At 39.4% G+C, this 16,726-nt stretch overlaps 1 protein-coding gene and 1 pseudogene across 1 annotated transcript in view; one reads left to right on the plus strand and one right to left on the minus strand.

The window, feature by feature from the left end:
• Positions 1 to 16,726, minus strand: part of F8 (coagulation factor VIII) — a 272,819-nt gene that overhangs the window by 183,568 nt on the left and 72,525 nt on the right. The gene's annotated exons all lie outside the window — the stretch shown is intronic.
• On the plus strand, positions 636 to 3,262 carry LOC118635691 (annotated as a pseudogene).

Consider the following 16,726-nt stretch of genomic DNA (forward strand, 5'->3'; position numbering starts at 1 on the left):
ATCAAATATATTTTTCTTATTATGAATCACATATTACAGTGCTAACCATTGTTTTCCACAGTGGTTTCACCATTGTGAATTCCCATCAACAATGTTGCTCTGCATTCTTGTCAACATACTTGACAATTTTTAAATTATTATTTTAGCTATTCTAATAGGTATGTATCAGAATTTCACTGTGGTTTTAATATGCATTTTTCTAATGACTAATGATATTGAGCATTTTTTTTCACATACTTACTGGCCACTTGTATACCTTCCTTGGTGAAGTATCTATCTATGGAAATATTTTGCCCATTTAAAAAATTGAGTTGTTTGCTTCTTATTGTTGAGATTTGAGATCACAGTATATATTCTGGATATAAATTACTTGCCATATATAATTGAAAAATATTAATTTAAAAAAATATATTTTTCTTCCAGTCTGTAGCTTGTCTTTTCATTCTTTTAACTATGTTTTTTATAAAGCCAAAGTTATTAATTTTGATGAAGTCAAATTCATCAATTCTTTTTTTTTGTTTGTTTTTTTATGAATTGTGTTTTCAGTATATTCTCAGAACCTTTCTCCTAAACCTGGGCCATGAAAATTTTCTGCTTTGTTTCTTAAAATTTTTATGGTTTTACATATGATAATTTTCTATCTTCTCTATGAATTGTTCAGCAGCAGCTTTATTGCCTGTATGGTGACAATTATCTTGTTGTTGTCATGTGACTTTGGGCTAGTCAAGAATGTCACAGGCAGACTAATGATTGGCCTGCATTGGTGAAATCATACTGATGAAGATTAAAAAGGCCATTGGGTGTTTGAGTCCAGGAAGGCATCCCCTCAAGAGAACAAAACTGTTTCAGAGGCTGAATCAAGAATTTTTTTACTTCCGGTCAAGATGGGGGCATAGGTAAACGTGGTATTGCGTCCTCCCACAGCCACATCAAAGTTACAACTAAACTACAGAACAACCATCATTCAAAACCACCTGAAATCAAGCTGAATGGAAGTCCTACAACTACGGAATTAAAGCAACAGCCACATCCAGACTGGTAGGAGGGGCGGAGGCGCAAGGGCCGGTGGCGAGGCAGGCTGGTTCCACACCCACGTGTGGCGGATAAAAATCAGGAGGCTAGCTCAGCTGCGAAGGTCCTTCCTGAGCACTGAGGGGTCCCCGTCCCACACCAGACACCCTGCTCAGGGTTCCAGTGCCAGGAAGAGAAGTCCTCATAACTTCTGGCTGGAAAAACCAGCAAGAACTGAGGCTCAGGGAAGCTGAAGCGGATTGAGCCCCAGGCAGCTCCTTAAAGGGCCCATGCACGGACTTATCTGACTCACTCCCTCTAAGCTTAGAGGGGAGGCAGCTCGAGGGGCACCAGAGACATACAGGGAAGAACTGAGCTGATTGACACTGGAGCGAGGGCTGGAGAGGGGGCTTTCTCCGGGACAAATGTGCTGTCAGAGGCCTTTGTTCCTTTGGTGAGCCCTTCCCTGGGGCAGCAGAGAGCTGCCATATCTGGGACTCCAGCAACCTGGCTCACACTGGTAGCCCCACCCTGGTGACTCCCTGAGGCCCCACCCCGCCCCACCCAACTTTCAGGCCCACCCAAGCTGTTGGCAGTTGCTTAACCATAAAATTGGCCTGTCTTGGATCCTGCTTCAGGTTTTTCCTAAATTTTTCAAATAAGCAGCATCTGGTCTCAGCTAGCCCCATACCTCTCGTTAAGTAATACACAGAAACAAACACAGGGAGGCAGCCAAAATGAGGAGACAAAGAAACAGGTCCCAAATGAAAGAACAGAACAAAACCCCAAGAAAAGAACTAAGCAAAATGGAGATAAGCAACCTAACAGATGCTGAGTTCAAAATACTACTTATAAGGAGGCTCAATGAACTCAGTGAGGGCCTCAAGAGCATAAAAAAGGACCAGTCAGAAATTATGGATGCACAGTCAGAATTGAAGGAGGCATTAACTGAAATAAAGAATAATTTACACACCTTCAATAGTAGAGTACATAAATCCAAGAAGCAAACCATCGATTTGGAATATAAGGAAGCAAAAAACGCCGAATCAGAACAGCAAAAAGAAAAAAGAATCCAAAAAAATGAGGATAGTGTAAGGAGCCTCTGGGACAACTTCAAGTGTGCCAACATTCACATCTTGGGGGTGCCAGAAGGAGAAGAGTGAGAACAAGAAATCAAAAACCTGTTTGAAACAATAATGGCAGAAAACTTTCCTAACTTGGTGAAGGAAACAGACATACATGTCCGGGAAGCACAGAGAGTCCCAAACACGATGAATCCCAAGAGGCCCACACCAAGACACATCATCATCAAAATGCAAAAGGTTCAAGACAAAGAGAATCTTAAAAGCAGCAAGAGAAAGGCAGTTAGTTACCTACAAGGGAGTTCCCATTAGGCTGTCAGCTGATTTCTCAAAAGAAACTTTGCTGGCCAGAAGGGAGTGGCAAGAAATATTCAGAGTGATGAAAAGCAAGAACCTACAACCGAGATTACTCTATCCTGCAAAGCTGTCATTTAGAATCGATGGCCATATAAGGACTCCCAGACAAGAAAAAGTTAAAGGAGTTCATTACCACGAAACCATTATTATATGAAATGATGAAGGATCTTTTTGAAGAAAAAGATAAAATATATGAACAAACAAAATGGCAATGAATACATATCTATCAACAATGAAATCTACAAACAAAATGAACAGATAGAACAGAAACATTCTCATAGATACAGAGAACATTTGTTGGTTGCCAGATGGGAGGGGGGTTGGGGGAATGGGTGAAAAAGGTGAAGGGATTAAGAAGCACAAATTCATTGCTAGACTGACAAACCTCAAAGGGAAAGGGGTTGGGGGAGTGGGAAGAAATAAACCAAAGAACTTATATGCATAACCAATGGACACAGACAGTAGTGTGGGAAAAGGTGGGAGGGGGGCAAGAGTAGGGGGGAGGGGGTCAATGGGGGAAAAATGTGGAACATCTGTAATACATTTTACATTCAACAATAAAGATTTTTTTAAAAAGCATCTTTTGGTTTGGACTTGTTGCTTGTCCAGTGCTTTGGGTGATATTCAGTGCTCTCTTCTTCAGAATGAAGAGATTGATGGTGGTTACCATGGGTATGGTGCTACAAGGTGCCAATCTATATGACTACATCAGGTGCAAAGTCGGTTGCAGAGAGAATTTAACTAGAATAGCTACATCTTACCTTGAAAAGTAGTTTTTAAGACAAAACACTGGAGATGATTAGACTTCCTGAAGAGAGGGAAAGAAAGCCTGCATGTTCTGTTACAGTGGGGAGCAACTGAAGAGATTATTGACTCTGAACCCTTTAGAACACAGTACATGTTGCAGAGAGTAGTGTTGGGTTTGTTTTTTCATTTTAAAATTTACTTGAAAAATGTAATTTTCATATTAAGTTTTTATTAATTTCTAGCATTTGGAGCTTGAAAATGTGGTGTTGCTAGAAACATTGTCAGAATTTGGTTCATGGTGTACATATGTGTATACACAGTCATGGAATATCTATGCACTGCAACTTGGTGGAAGTGTTTATATTCATGTATAAGATGGAATGAAGACCTTTGCATTTGGTCCATGGAACGCAGAAGGACGTTCTTAATCTCGTCTCAAAACGAGATTTTTTTTTATTTCTGTAGATTATTTTCACAAGAAAGCTTTGCTTCCATGGTTGGAGTGAGCACTTTGGCTTATGTATAAGTTAGAAATAGTTGTTAATTTTACAACTTAATATATACTTCATGATGAAACTTCTTATCCTAGGCAGAAAAAAATCAAATCTGGCTGCCCTGGCTGGTCTGGCTCAGTGGTCAGTCTGTGGACCAAAGGGTCACAGGTTCGATTCTTGGTCAAGGGCACAAACCTGGGTTGCAGATTCAATCTCCAGCCCTGGTTGGGGTCTTGCAAGAGGCAACCAATTGATGCATCTCTCTCACATTGATGTCTCTCTCTCTCTTCCCCTCCACCACTCCCTTCTACTCTATCTAAAAATAAAAAATAAAAAAGTCAAATCTGGGCCAGTGGCGTGAACGTTTCTAACATTCTGTTTATTTTTATTTGTAAGAAGCCATGTATTTTAGGTTCAATGAATGTAAGTACAATTTCAGTTTATGTGTGAGGGATACTTGGAGATTTCTTCTGTTCTATTTATTTTTGGAAAGGACAGCCTAGTTTTACTTTGGAGCCTCCTGGAGGAGCTGCAGTGGTCCTGGGCCTAATGAAATGTTTTACCACGAAAAGAATGTTGTTCTTATGTCATAGTAAGAATAATCATTTAAGTTTTTGGCATAATAAATGCCTGAAAGAAATTTTATATTATGAATCTATTTTTTTTTCTTGCTACAGTGGGGATATTGTAAATCATGCATTTGTGTTAATGGTATTTCTTAAAAAGCAATACATGTGACAGTCTACAAACTGTTATAAACATCTGTACATTCTCTTGTAAATATACTGTAAACTGTCAGTCTTAACAGATTATTTTTTCAATGTATTTATACATTGTTAAAAACTTTTTAAAGATGTTTTAAAAATAATTAATATAAGATATACCCTCTTAACACATTTTAAAGTGCACAATACCTTATTGTTAACTATAGAAACTATGTTTTACAGCAGATCTCTAGTACTTAATCATCTAGAATAAATGAAACACTATATTCCCCATTTCTTCTACCCTACCTCCTGGCAACCACTATTATATTCTCTGTTTCCTTGAGAATTTAAGATGGTTATGATTATTTTAGACACCTCATATAAGTGGGATCATGCAGTATTTATATTTCTGTGACTGACTTATTTCACTTAGCCTAATACCCTCCAGGGTCATCTATGTTTTTGCAAATGGCAGGATTTCTTTCTTTTTTAAGGCCAAATAAAGTTATATTATATATCTATATATCTATATCTAATCTATATAATCTATATCTAATTTATCCATGTGATCGTGATATATTATATTTTCTTTATTTAGATCAATGGATACTTATTTTGACTAATGTGAATACTGCTACTATAAATATGGGAGTACAGATATCTCTTTTTCTGATTTATTTTCCTTGGATTTTTACCAGATATGGGATTGCGGGATCACATGGTAGTTGTATTGTTAATTTTTTGAGGAATCATACTGTTTTTCATAGTGGCTGAACAACTGTGCATTACCACCAACAGTGCACAAGTGTTTCCTTTTCTCCACATCTTCACCAACACTTGTTATTTCTTGTCTTTTTTATAATAGTCATCCTAACAGGTATGAGCTAGTATCTCATTGTGGTTTTGGTTTGCACTTTCCTGATGATTAGTGATGTTGAGCACCTCTTCATATACCTGTTGGCCTTTGTATGTCTTCTTTGGAAAAAATGTCTATTCAAATCCTTTGCCACAAAGGAGAATACTGGGAGAGAATAAAAATTTAAATTCCCCACCAGTGTGATAGAACTTAGAATTCTGATTCATTTTTCTAGTTTGTCTCTTCTATTTGCTTTTTAGAATTCTCAAGTGGCTGGACTGTGCATTTTGTCATGGTTCTGTAGTTGAGTTAAGTGGGAGATAAAAGGTGCCATGTGTTTCCTTCCTCTATCTTACCCAGAACTAGAAACTCATCTGAGGATATTTTTTTCCCATTGATTTTAAAATAGAGTGGAAGAGAGGGAAAGAGGGAGAAATATTGATGTGAGAAGAGACACTTTGACTGGTTGCTCCTGCATGACCCTGACCAGGGCCAGGGATAAAACCTGCAACCCAGGTATGTGCCCTTGACTTGGAATCCAACATATGACCCTTTGGTCTGCAGGGCAATGCTCTAATCACTGAGCCAATCCAGCCAGGGCTCTGATGACTTTTTAAAATCTTTATTGTTGAATCCAACCAGTGTAGCTCAGTGGTTAAACATCAACCTATGTACCAGGAGATCGCCGGTTCAATTCCCAGTCAAGACACATGCCCAGATTGTGGGCCCGAACCCTAGTGGTAGGCATGCAAGAGGCAGCCAACTGATGTTCTCTCTCATCAATCTTTCTATCTCTCTCTCCCTCTCCCTTCCTCTCTCTCTAAAATCAATAAAGGGAAAAACAAATTTTTTAAATCTTTATTGTTCAAAGTATTACAGATGCTCCTCCCCTTTTTTCCCTATTGACCCCCCTCCTCCCCACTCCCAGCCCCTCTTGCTTTCCCCAAAGTATTGTGTGTCCATTGATTATGCATGTATGCATATAAGTTCTTTGGTTTCTCTCTTCCCACCCTCCCACGCCCCTATCCCTCTGAAGTTTGTCAGTCTGTTCCCTACTTTCATGGCTCTGGATTGATCGTCTGCTTATTTTGTTCATGATATTCCATAAATAAGTGAGATCATGTGGTACTTGTCTTTCTCTGACTGGCTTATTACACTCAGCATAATACTCTCCAGGTCCCTCTATGTTTTCTCAAAAGAAAAGAGATCTTTCTTTCTTACAGCTGCATAATATTCCATTGTATAAATGTACCACAGCTTTTTTATCCACACATCTACTGATACTTAAGTTGTTTACAGATCTTAGCCATTGTAAATAGTGCTGCTATGAATATATATTTTGATTGGTGTTTGAGGCTTCTTAGGACATATTATATTCCTAGAAGTGGAATGACTGGGTCAAGTGATAGTTCCATTTTTAATTTTTTGAGGAAACACTTATTGTTTTCCATGGTGGTTGCATCAGTCTGCATTCCCACCAGCAGTGTACTAGAGTCCCCTTTTCTCCACACCCTCTCCAGCACTTGTTGTTTGAGGATTTGTTGATGGCAGCCATTCTGGCAGGTATGAGGTGATATCTTGTAGTCATTTTAATTTGCATCTCTCTGATTGATTCGTAATGTTGAGCATTTTCTTATATGTCTCTTGGCCATTTGTATGGCCTGTTTAGAGAAGTGTCTAGTCAGGTCCTCCACCTATTTTTTAATTGGATTGTTTGTCTTTCTTTTGTTGAGTTGTATGAGTACTCTATATATTTTGGATATTAACCCCTTATCTGATGTATCATTGGCAAATATGTTCTCGCAGAGAGTGAGTTCCCTTTCCATTTCGATGCTGGTTTCTTCTGATGCAGAAGATTTTTAGTTTGACATAGTCCCATGTGTTAATTTTTCCCTAGGTGATTTATCAGCGAGAATTCTGCCATGTGTGATGATTGAGATTTTGCTGCTTACATTTTCTTCTAGGATTTTTATGGTTTCACATTTTTACATTTAAGTCTTTTATCCATTTTGAGTTTATTCTTGTGTATGGTGTAAGTTGGTGGTCCAGTTTCATTTTTTTGCATGTACTTGTCCAATTTTCCCAACACCATTTATTAAAGATACTGTCTTTTCTCCATTATACGCTCTTGCCTCCTTTTGTCAAATAGTAATTGTGCATAAAGTCTTGGGTAAATTTCTGGGTTCTATGTTCTGTTCCATTGATCTATATGTCTGTTCTTGTGCCAGTACAAGGCTGTTTTGATTATGATGGCTTTGTAGTATAACTTGATATCTGGCTCTGATGACTTTTTAATTCAATTCTCTGTCAAATAATTGTTTTTATTATAAACTTATATATTTATATTTTATATGTAAACATGGTTTGATGATTTTATTGTTTTATTAGCCCTTACATCCTACAAATAACACACTGAGGTTTTAGCACTTTGTCATAAATTATAGCTATGAAATAAAACTGAACTCAGTATATGAGAAATCATACTTGCAAATGAAACTAGTACAAACTTTTCTAGTCTTCTCCTTTTCTTCCTCCTTTTTCTTTTCCCTCCCTTTTGCATATTAATAAGTAAAAGAAGCCAATATTAAAATGCTACACAGTGTATGATTTCAACTACATGGCATTCAGGAAAAGGCAAAACTATGAAGACAATTGAAAAAAAATCAATGGTTGCCAGTGGGTAGGAGAGAAAAGGATGAATAGGCAGAGCACAGGGGATTCTAAAGGCGGTGAAACTGCTCCGTATGATACTATAATGGTGGATACCTGTCATTATATGTTTATCCAAACATATAGATAAATATCACCAACGGTGAACCCTAATGTAAACTATGGACTTTGGGAGATAATGGTGTGTTGACATAGGTTTATCAATTGTAACAAATGTACCACTCTGGTGAGGGATATTAATAGTAGGGGAGGTTGTGTGTGTGTGGAGAGGCAGCTAGTATTGGGGTACTCTCTGTACTTTCTGCTCAATTTTGCTGTAAATTTAAAACTTCTCTTAAAAGTCTGTTTAAAGAGGGGAAAATCTGACTATCTTGTATGTAGCTCTGCTAGAGGGACCATATGGAGAGAACTCTAGCTTTTTGACTCTTCCAGGCCATTAAGTCAAAACACTCCCAAATTGCATCAGAGACCCACAAAATGCATGAAAAATTATAAAAGACTGTTGTCATTTCAAGCCACAAAATTGTACGGATATACAGTATCATATGTTTCCATAGCGTCCCAGAGTCATAGCTGGAACAAAATAAAAGTCTAGTGAAGCTGATTTCACCATTAAAAATTAGAATTAAATAAATTATACAGTTGAGTCCTTAATTTAGTTTATACTATTTAACTGTAAATTAAATTTTTGATTAAAATTAATATGATTTTTAAAATAACAAGTTATAAAAATAAATAAATGCTTACTTTACTCAGATTTTTATATGCTTTTGGATTAGAGACAACAAACTAACCTCCCACAGTGATCAATACATCACTGATCACACACTTGGATGTGTTTACCTCCATGGAGCTTTCAAGGAACCTAACACAAAATTTACAAAAGGCACTACTGGGACAGTCCATAAGATATTTGAAGTAGAGAATAACAGTGCTTTGAGAAAAGATACCTAATTCCAGAAGCTGGCTTCTCTTGACCTTAAAAGTGTATTGTGGCAACATAGGATGGGCATCTGTTATTATAAGAAACTGTATTATTCTCCTTTTCATGGGCATGATGCTAGGGAAAAGGAACCTTTCGCAGATTACAGAACATAAATGCTATCTTTTGAGAATTCCAAAATGGTGGCAGAGTGAATGAAAGCTACACAGACCATCTCCCAGGATCAACCTGGAATTACAACAAAAACACAGACAAATTGACAGGAAAAAGCAACAACAAAGCAGCTTGTGAGAACCATATGACCAGGGACACTGACTCGATTCTGGTAGGATTAGAAAGGCATGAGAGGGGGTCTCGAGCCCACGGTCGGCAGCTTGGCAGTGGCCTTAGTTGTGAGCAGCGTCCTTGGGTTAAACTCCAAAGCGGCTCCACAGTGCAGAGCCAGGACAGAGGCTAAAATAGCCACAGCCACTCACCTCAGGCTCCAGCAGAGGGAGGGCACAATGGACTGGAACTGTTTCGGGACACTCGGGATTTGGAGGGCTCTCAGAGGTTTAGCTGAGTTGCAGCCTCGCAGGACAGTGGTCATATTGCTCATTGCCAGGGCTCTGGGAAGTGGCAGCAGCCCCTCCCTCAGAGATAAAGCCCCACCCTGTGGGCCATTGAAGTGCAAATTGAAGATCACTAACAACCAACATCTGCCCCACCCTTGGAATATCACCATAAGATGAGCACCTGAGGGAGTTATTCAATCAAATGACAACCCAAAACTCTTCAAGTAACATCAACTGCTAGCCTCCAGGCAAAAAACTAGAGGATAACAATACCATTCCTGGGCTAGCAACTCTAGCCAGGAAAGTAAGACTTGACAGTGGTGTTTAACGTGGGTCCTCACTCACTCATCTAAACCCAGGAGAGGAAGCCACAAACAGCAGTACACCAACACCCACAGGGAAAACTTGACAGGCTCCAAAGCCCACAGTGATAGCCAAAATGGTGAAACACAGAAAAAGAAGCCAAATGGAAGAACAAGAGACCTCCATAAAACATGAGATCAATGTGGAGCAGTTAGGCAAGTTAACAGATCTAGAATTCAAAGCCATGATCTTGAGGAAGCTCAACAGCATGAGTAAGGACATAGAGATGCTGAAAGTCAACCAAATGGAAATTAAAAACCACCAAGAAGAGATCAAGAATGACATATCAAAAATAAAGAACACATTGGAAGGTCTAAAAAGCAGAAGAGGAAGCTGAAGACCGGATCAGTGAATTAGAAGACAGAGTAGAAAAATTCAGAAAGAACCGAAAAATGGCGGCGGAGTGAATGGAGCTACACAGACCGTCTCCCAGAACCAAACTGGAATTACAACTATGACACAGACAAATCGACGGGAAAAAACAACAGAAAAGCAGCTTGCGAGGACCATATAACGAGGGACACTGACTCCATCCCGGTAGGCTTGCGAAGGCGTGAGACGGGGGCTGGGAGCCCACGGTCGGCAGTTTGGCAGCGGCCTTAGCTGGGAGCGGCGCCCTCGGGTTACACTCCCAGGCGGCTCCACAGCGCAGAGCCGGGACAGAGGCTGAAACAGCCACAGCCACTAACCTTGGGCTCCGGCAGAGGGAGGGCAGACTGGACTGGAGCTGTGTTGGGACACTAGGGGTTTGGAGGGCGCTCAGAGCTTTGGCTGAGTGCAGCCACTCAGGACAGTGGCCACATTGCTCCTTCCCAGGGCTCTGAGGAGAGGCAGCAGACCCTCCCTCAGAGATCCAACCCCACCCTGCCGGCCATTGAACTATTAATTGAGGCTCACTAACAACCAGCATCTGCTCCACCCTCGTGAAAGCCCCTTGGCTGAGCACCAGAGGGAGTTTTTCAATCAACTGAGAACCAAAACACATCAATTAACCGAGACTGCTAGCCTCCAGGCAAAAAGCTAGAGGATAACAGTACGTTATCTGGGCTGGCAACTTTAACCAGGAAAGTAAGACTGGACAGTGGTGTTCAACGTGAGTCCTCCCTCGCTCATCTAAACACAGGAGAGGAAGCCACAAACAGCAGAACACCAACACCCACAGGGAGAACTTGACAGGCTCCAAAGCCCACAGTGATAGCCAAAATGGTGAAACACAGAAACAGAAGCCAAATGAAAGAGCAAGACACCTCCACCAAAGATGAGATCAATGTGGAGCAATTAGGCATGTTAACAGAGCTAGAATTCAGAGCCATGATCTTGAGGAAGCTGAACAGCATGAATAAGGACATAGAGACACTGAAAATAAGCCAATTGGAAATTAAAAACCAACAAGAAGAGATAAAAAATGACATATCAGAAATGAAAAACACATTGGAAGGTTTAAAAAGCAGAGTAGGGGAAGCTGAGGACCAGATCAGTGAATTAGAAGACAGGGTAGAAAAAGTCAACCAATCAGAAAAACAAAAGGAAAAAACTATTAAAAAACAGGAAGACAGCTTAAGAGAACTATGGGACAACTGGAAACGTAATAATATTCGCATCATAGGAGTCCCCGAAGAAGAAGAAAATGAGCAAGGGATAGAGAATATATTCAAAAAAATAGTGACAGAAAAGTTCCCTAATTTGGTGAAGGAAGAAGGCATTCAAGTTCAAGAAGCACAGAGAGTCCCAAGTAAGAAGAACCCAAACAGGCTCACACCAAGACACATGGTAATTAAAATGCCACAAATTAAAGACAAACAGAGAATCCTAAAAGCAGCAAGAGATAAGCAACAGGTTACCTACAAAGGGAACCCCATAAGGCTCTCAGCTGACTTCTCACAAGAAACACTACAGGCCAGAAGACAATGGCATGAAGTAATCAAAGTCATGAAAAACAAGAATCTGAATCCAAGACTACTCTACCCAGCAAGGCTATCATTCAAAATAGAAGGTTAAATAAAGAGCTTCCCAGACAAAAAAAGGCTAAGGGAATACATTAGCACCAAACCAGCACTGCAAGAAATGTTAAAAGGACTGCTGTAATTAGTAGAAGGAATAATAAGAAAAATAGAACTACACTAAACAAAAATGGCAATAAATAAGTACATATCAATAATCACCTTAAATTTAAATGGATTGACTGCTCCGATAAAAAGACACAGAGTAGCTGATTGGATAAGAAAGCATGACTCATCTATATGTTGTTTACAAGAGACCCACCTCTCAACAAAAGACTCACATAGGTTGAAATTAAAGGGATGGAAAAAAAATTTTCCAAGCAAATGAAAAAAAAAACAGTGGGGTAGCAATACTCATATTTGATAAATTAGATTTCAAAATGAATACCATAATTAGAGAAAATGAAGGCTACTACATAATATTGAAATAATCTATCCAACAGGAAGATATAACATTGATAAACATATATGCACCCAATATAGGAGCACCAAAATATATTAAAAATCTTCTGGAGGACTGCAAAGGAGAAATCGACAGCAAGACAATAATAGCAGGGGATTTCAACACCCCGTTGAAACCACTGGATAGATCCTCTAGATAAAAAATTAACAAGGAAACAGAGACTCGAATGGAAGCACTAGACCAAATAGATATAATAAATATCTACAGAGAATTACACCCCAAAACTACAGAATTCACATTTTTCTCAAGTGCAATTGTGGCATTCTCAAAGATAGACCACATGGGAGGACAGAAACAAAATCTCTACAAGTTCAAGAAGATTGAAATCATATCAAGCATCTTCTCAGATTACAATGGCATGAATCTAGAAATCAATTGCAACAAGGACATGCAATCAGAAAGACATTTCAACACATGGAGGCTAGATAGCATGTTATTAAACAATGAATGGGTTACCAAGGAGATCAGGGAAGAAATTAAAAACTTCCTGGAAACCAATGAAAATAAACACACAAGAACTGAAAATCTATGTGATGCAGCGAAAGCAGTTCTGAGAGGGAAGTTTATAGCACTGCAGGCCTACCTCAAGAAACAAGAAAAGTCTCTAATAGACTATCTAACCTCACAACTAAAATAACTAGAAAGCAAACAAACAGAAAACCCCAGAGCAAGTAGAACAAAGGAAATAGTAAAGATTAGAGCAAAAATAAATGACACAGAGACCAAAAAAATAGTTGAAAGGATCAATGAAACAAAGAGCTGGTTTTTCGAGAAATAAACAAGATTGATGGACCCTTAGCTAGACACACCAAGAAACAAAGAGAGAGATCCCAAATACACAAAATCAGAAATGAAAGAGGAGAAGTAACAACTGACACCACAGAAATACAAAAGATTATTAACAACTACTATGAACAATTATAGGGCAACAAATTAGGCAATCTAAGTGAAATGGACAAATTTCTAGAAACACACAGTCTCACAAAACTGGACCGGGAAGAGATAGAAAACTTGAACAGACCAAAAACACTAAGGAAATTGAAGAGGTAATCAAGACTCTTCTAGCAAACAAAAGCCCAGGCCCGGATGGCTTCACAGGGGAGTTATACTGAACATTCTAAAAAGAACTAACACCCATTCTTCTCAAACTATTTCAAAAAATTCAAGAAGAAGGAAGCCTTCCAAACTCATTTTATGAGGCCTGCATAGTTCTAATTCCAAAATCAGAAAAAGACACTACAAAGAAAGAAACCTACAGACCAATATCCCTGATGAACATAGACGCCAAAATTCTTAACAAAATACTACCAAATCAGATCCAACGATACATCAAAAAAATTATTTACCATGAGAAAGTGGGATGCATCCCAGGGATGCAAGGCTGGTACAATATTTGTAAATCAATAGATGTGATAGACCACATAAAAAAAATGAAGAATAAAAACCACATGATCACATCATTAGACACTAAAAAAGCATTCAAAAAAATCCAGCATCCATTTCTGATAAAAATGCTTAGCAATGTGGGAATAGAGGGATCATATCTTGACATAATAAAGGCCAGAGGAAGGGGCAACTGAAAGGCAGCCTGGAGGACCACATAACCAGGGACACTGATTCAATCTTGGTAGGCTTGCAAGGATGCGAGAGGGGGCCAGGATCCCATGGTCCGCAGTGGCCTAGAATGGGATCAGTGGACTCAGCTGGGACCAGGGGACTCAATAGATGCCGAAAAAGCCTTTGACAAAATCCAGCATCCATTTCTGATAAAAACACTCAGCAATGTGGGAATACAGGGATCATATCTCGACATAATAAAGGCCATATATGAAAGACCTACAGCCAACATCATACTCAATGGGCAAAAACTAAAAACATTTCCCTTCAGAACAGGAACAAGGCAAGGATGCCCACTTTCGCCACTCTTATTTAACATATTACTGGAAGTCTTAGCCACAGCAATCAGACAGGAAGAAAAAAAAAAGGGATACAAATTGGAAAGGAGAAAATGAAACTGTCATTATTTGCATATGACATGATACTATACATAGAAAACCCCAAAGACTCTATCAAAAATTTACTAGAGTTAATAAATGAATTTGAAAAAGTAGCAGGATAGAATTTTAACATCAAGAAATTAATGGCATTCTTATACACCAAGGATGAACTCAAAGAAAGAGAAACTAAGAAAACAATCCCAGCGTCGGCCTGCGGTCCGGAGAGACCCAGGTTCGGTTCCCGCTAAGGGCACGTACTTCGGTTGCAGTTTGTCCCCTGCCCTGGTTGGTCGTGCGGGTGGCAGCCACTCGATGTGTCCCTTCACGTCGATGTTTCTCTCTCTCTCTCCTTTCCTCTCTCTCTCCCTCCCACTCTATCTGTACAAAAAATGGAAAAATATCCTCGGGCGAGGATTAAAAAAAAAAAAAAAATTTCTTTAGCCCTGGCCGGTTTGGCTCAGCGGTTAGAGCGTCCGCCTGCGGTCCGGAGAGACCCGGGTTCGGTTCCCGCTAAGGGCATGTACCTCGGTTGCAGTTTGTCCCCGGCCCTGGTTGGTCGTGCGGGTGGCAGCCACTCGATGTGTCCCTTTCACATCGATGATTCCCTCTCTCTCTCTTCCTCTCTCTCCCTCCTACTCTATCTGTACAAAAAATGGAAAAATGTCCTCGGATGAGGATTAAAAAAAAAAAAAAAAAGAAAACAATCCCTGCCCTGGCCGGTTTGGCTCAGTGGTTAGAGCGTTGGCCTGCGGTCCGGAGAGACCCGGGTTTGGTTCCCGCTAAGGGCACGTACCTAAGTTGCAGTTTGTCCCCGGCCCTGGTTGGTTGTGTGGGTGGCAGCCACTCGATGTGTCCCTTTCACATCGATGTTTCTCTCTCTCTCTCGCTCTCTCTCTCTATCTCTCTCTCTCCCGCCAATTCTATCTGAACATAATCTCAAAAAAAAAAAAAATGTCCTCGGTGAGGATAAAAAAAATAAAATAAAATAAAAAAAGAAAACAATCCCATTTACCATTGCAGGAAAAAATTAAGATACCTAGGAATAAACTTAACCAAAGAAATAAAGGACCTATTCGCAGAAAACTACGGGTCATTGAAAAAAGAAATAGAGGAAGATATAAAAGAGTGGAAGCACATACCCTGTTCATGGATTGGAAGAATTAACATCATTAAAATGTCCATATTACCCAAACTAATCTATAGAGTCAATGCAATCCCCATCAAAATACCAACAACATACTTCACAGAATTAGAACAAGTACTTCAAAAGTTCATATGGAACCAAAAAAGACCTCCAATAGCCACGGCAATCTTGAAAAGGAAGAACAAAGTTGGAGGGATCACATTAGCAGATTTCAGGTTATACTACAAAGCCACTGTAATCAAAACAGCCTGGTACTGGCACAAGAACAGGCATATAGACCAGTGGAACAGAACAGAGAACCCAGAAATGGACCCAAGGCAATATACTCAATTAATATTTGACAAAGGTAGCAAGAGCATACAGTGGAGTAAAGACAGCCTCTTTAATAAATGGAGCTGAGAAAATTGGACAGCTACATGTAGATAAATGAAACTAGACCATCAACTTACACCCTACACAAGAATAAACTCAAAATGGATAAAAGACTTAAATGTGACTCATGAATCCATAAAAATGCTAGATGAAAATGTAGGCAACAAAATAGCAGACATCATATACAGCAGAATTTTCACGGATACATCACCTGAGGCAATTACAACAAAGGAGAAAATGAACACATGGGACTACATCAAACTAAAAAGCTTCTGCACAGCAAAAGATACAATCATCAAAACAGAAAGGCTACCCACTGTATGGGACAGCATAATTGCCAATGATATATCAGACAACGGGTTAATTTCCAATATATATACAGTGCTCATCCAACTCAACAAAGGAAGACAAAGAACCCAATTAAAAAATGGGCAGAGGCTGGTACTGGCACAAGAACAGGCATATAGACCAGTGGAACAGAACTGAAAACCCAGAAATAGACCCAAGGCAATACGCTCAATTAATATTTGACAAAGTTGGCAAGAGCATACAGTGGAGTAAAGACAGCCTCTTTAATAAATGGTGTTGGGAAAATTGGACAGCTACATGCAAAAAAATGAAACTAGACCATCAACTTACACCATACACAAAAATAAACTCAAAATGGATAAAAGACTTAAATGTATCAGATAAGGGGTTAATTTCCAATATATATAGAGTGCTCATACAACTCAACAAAAGGAAGACAAAGAACCCAATTAAAAAATCGGCAGAGGAACTGAATAGACACCTCTCCACACAGGACATACAAATGGCCAAGAGACATATGAAGAAATGCTCAACATCACTAATCATCAGAGAGATGCAAATTAAAACAACAATGAGGTATCACCTCACACCTGTCAGAATGGCCGCCATCAACAAATCATCAAACAACAAGTGTTGGCGAGGGTGTGGAGAAAAGGG

Source organism: Molossus molossus, unplaced genomic scaffold (genome assembly GCF_014108415.1).
Source record: "Molossus molossus isolate mMolMol1 unplaced genomic scaffold, mMolMol1.p scaffold_m16_p_2, whole genome shotgun sequence".
Classification (NCBI taxonomy): Eukaryota; Metazoa; Chordata; class Mammalia; order Chiroptera; family Molossidae; genus Molossus; species Molossus molossus.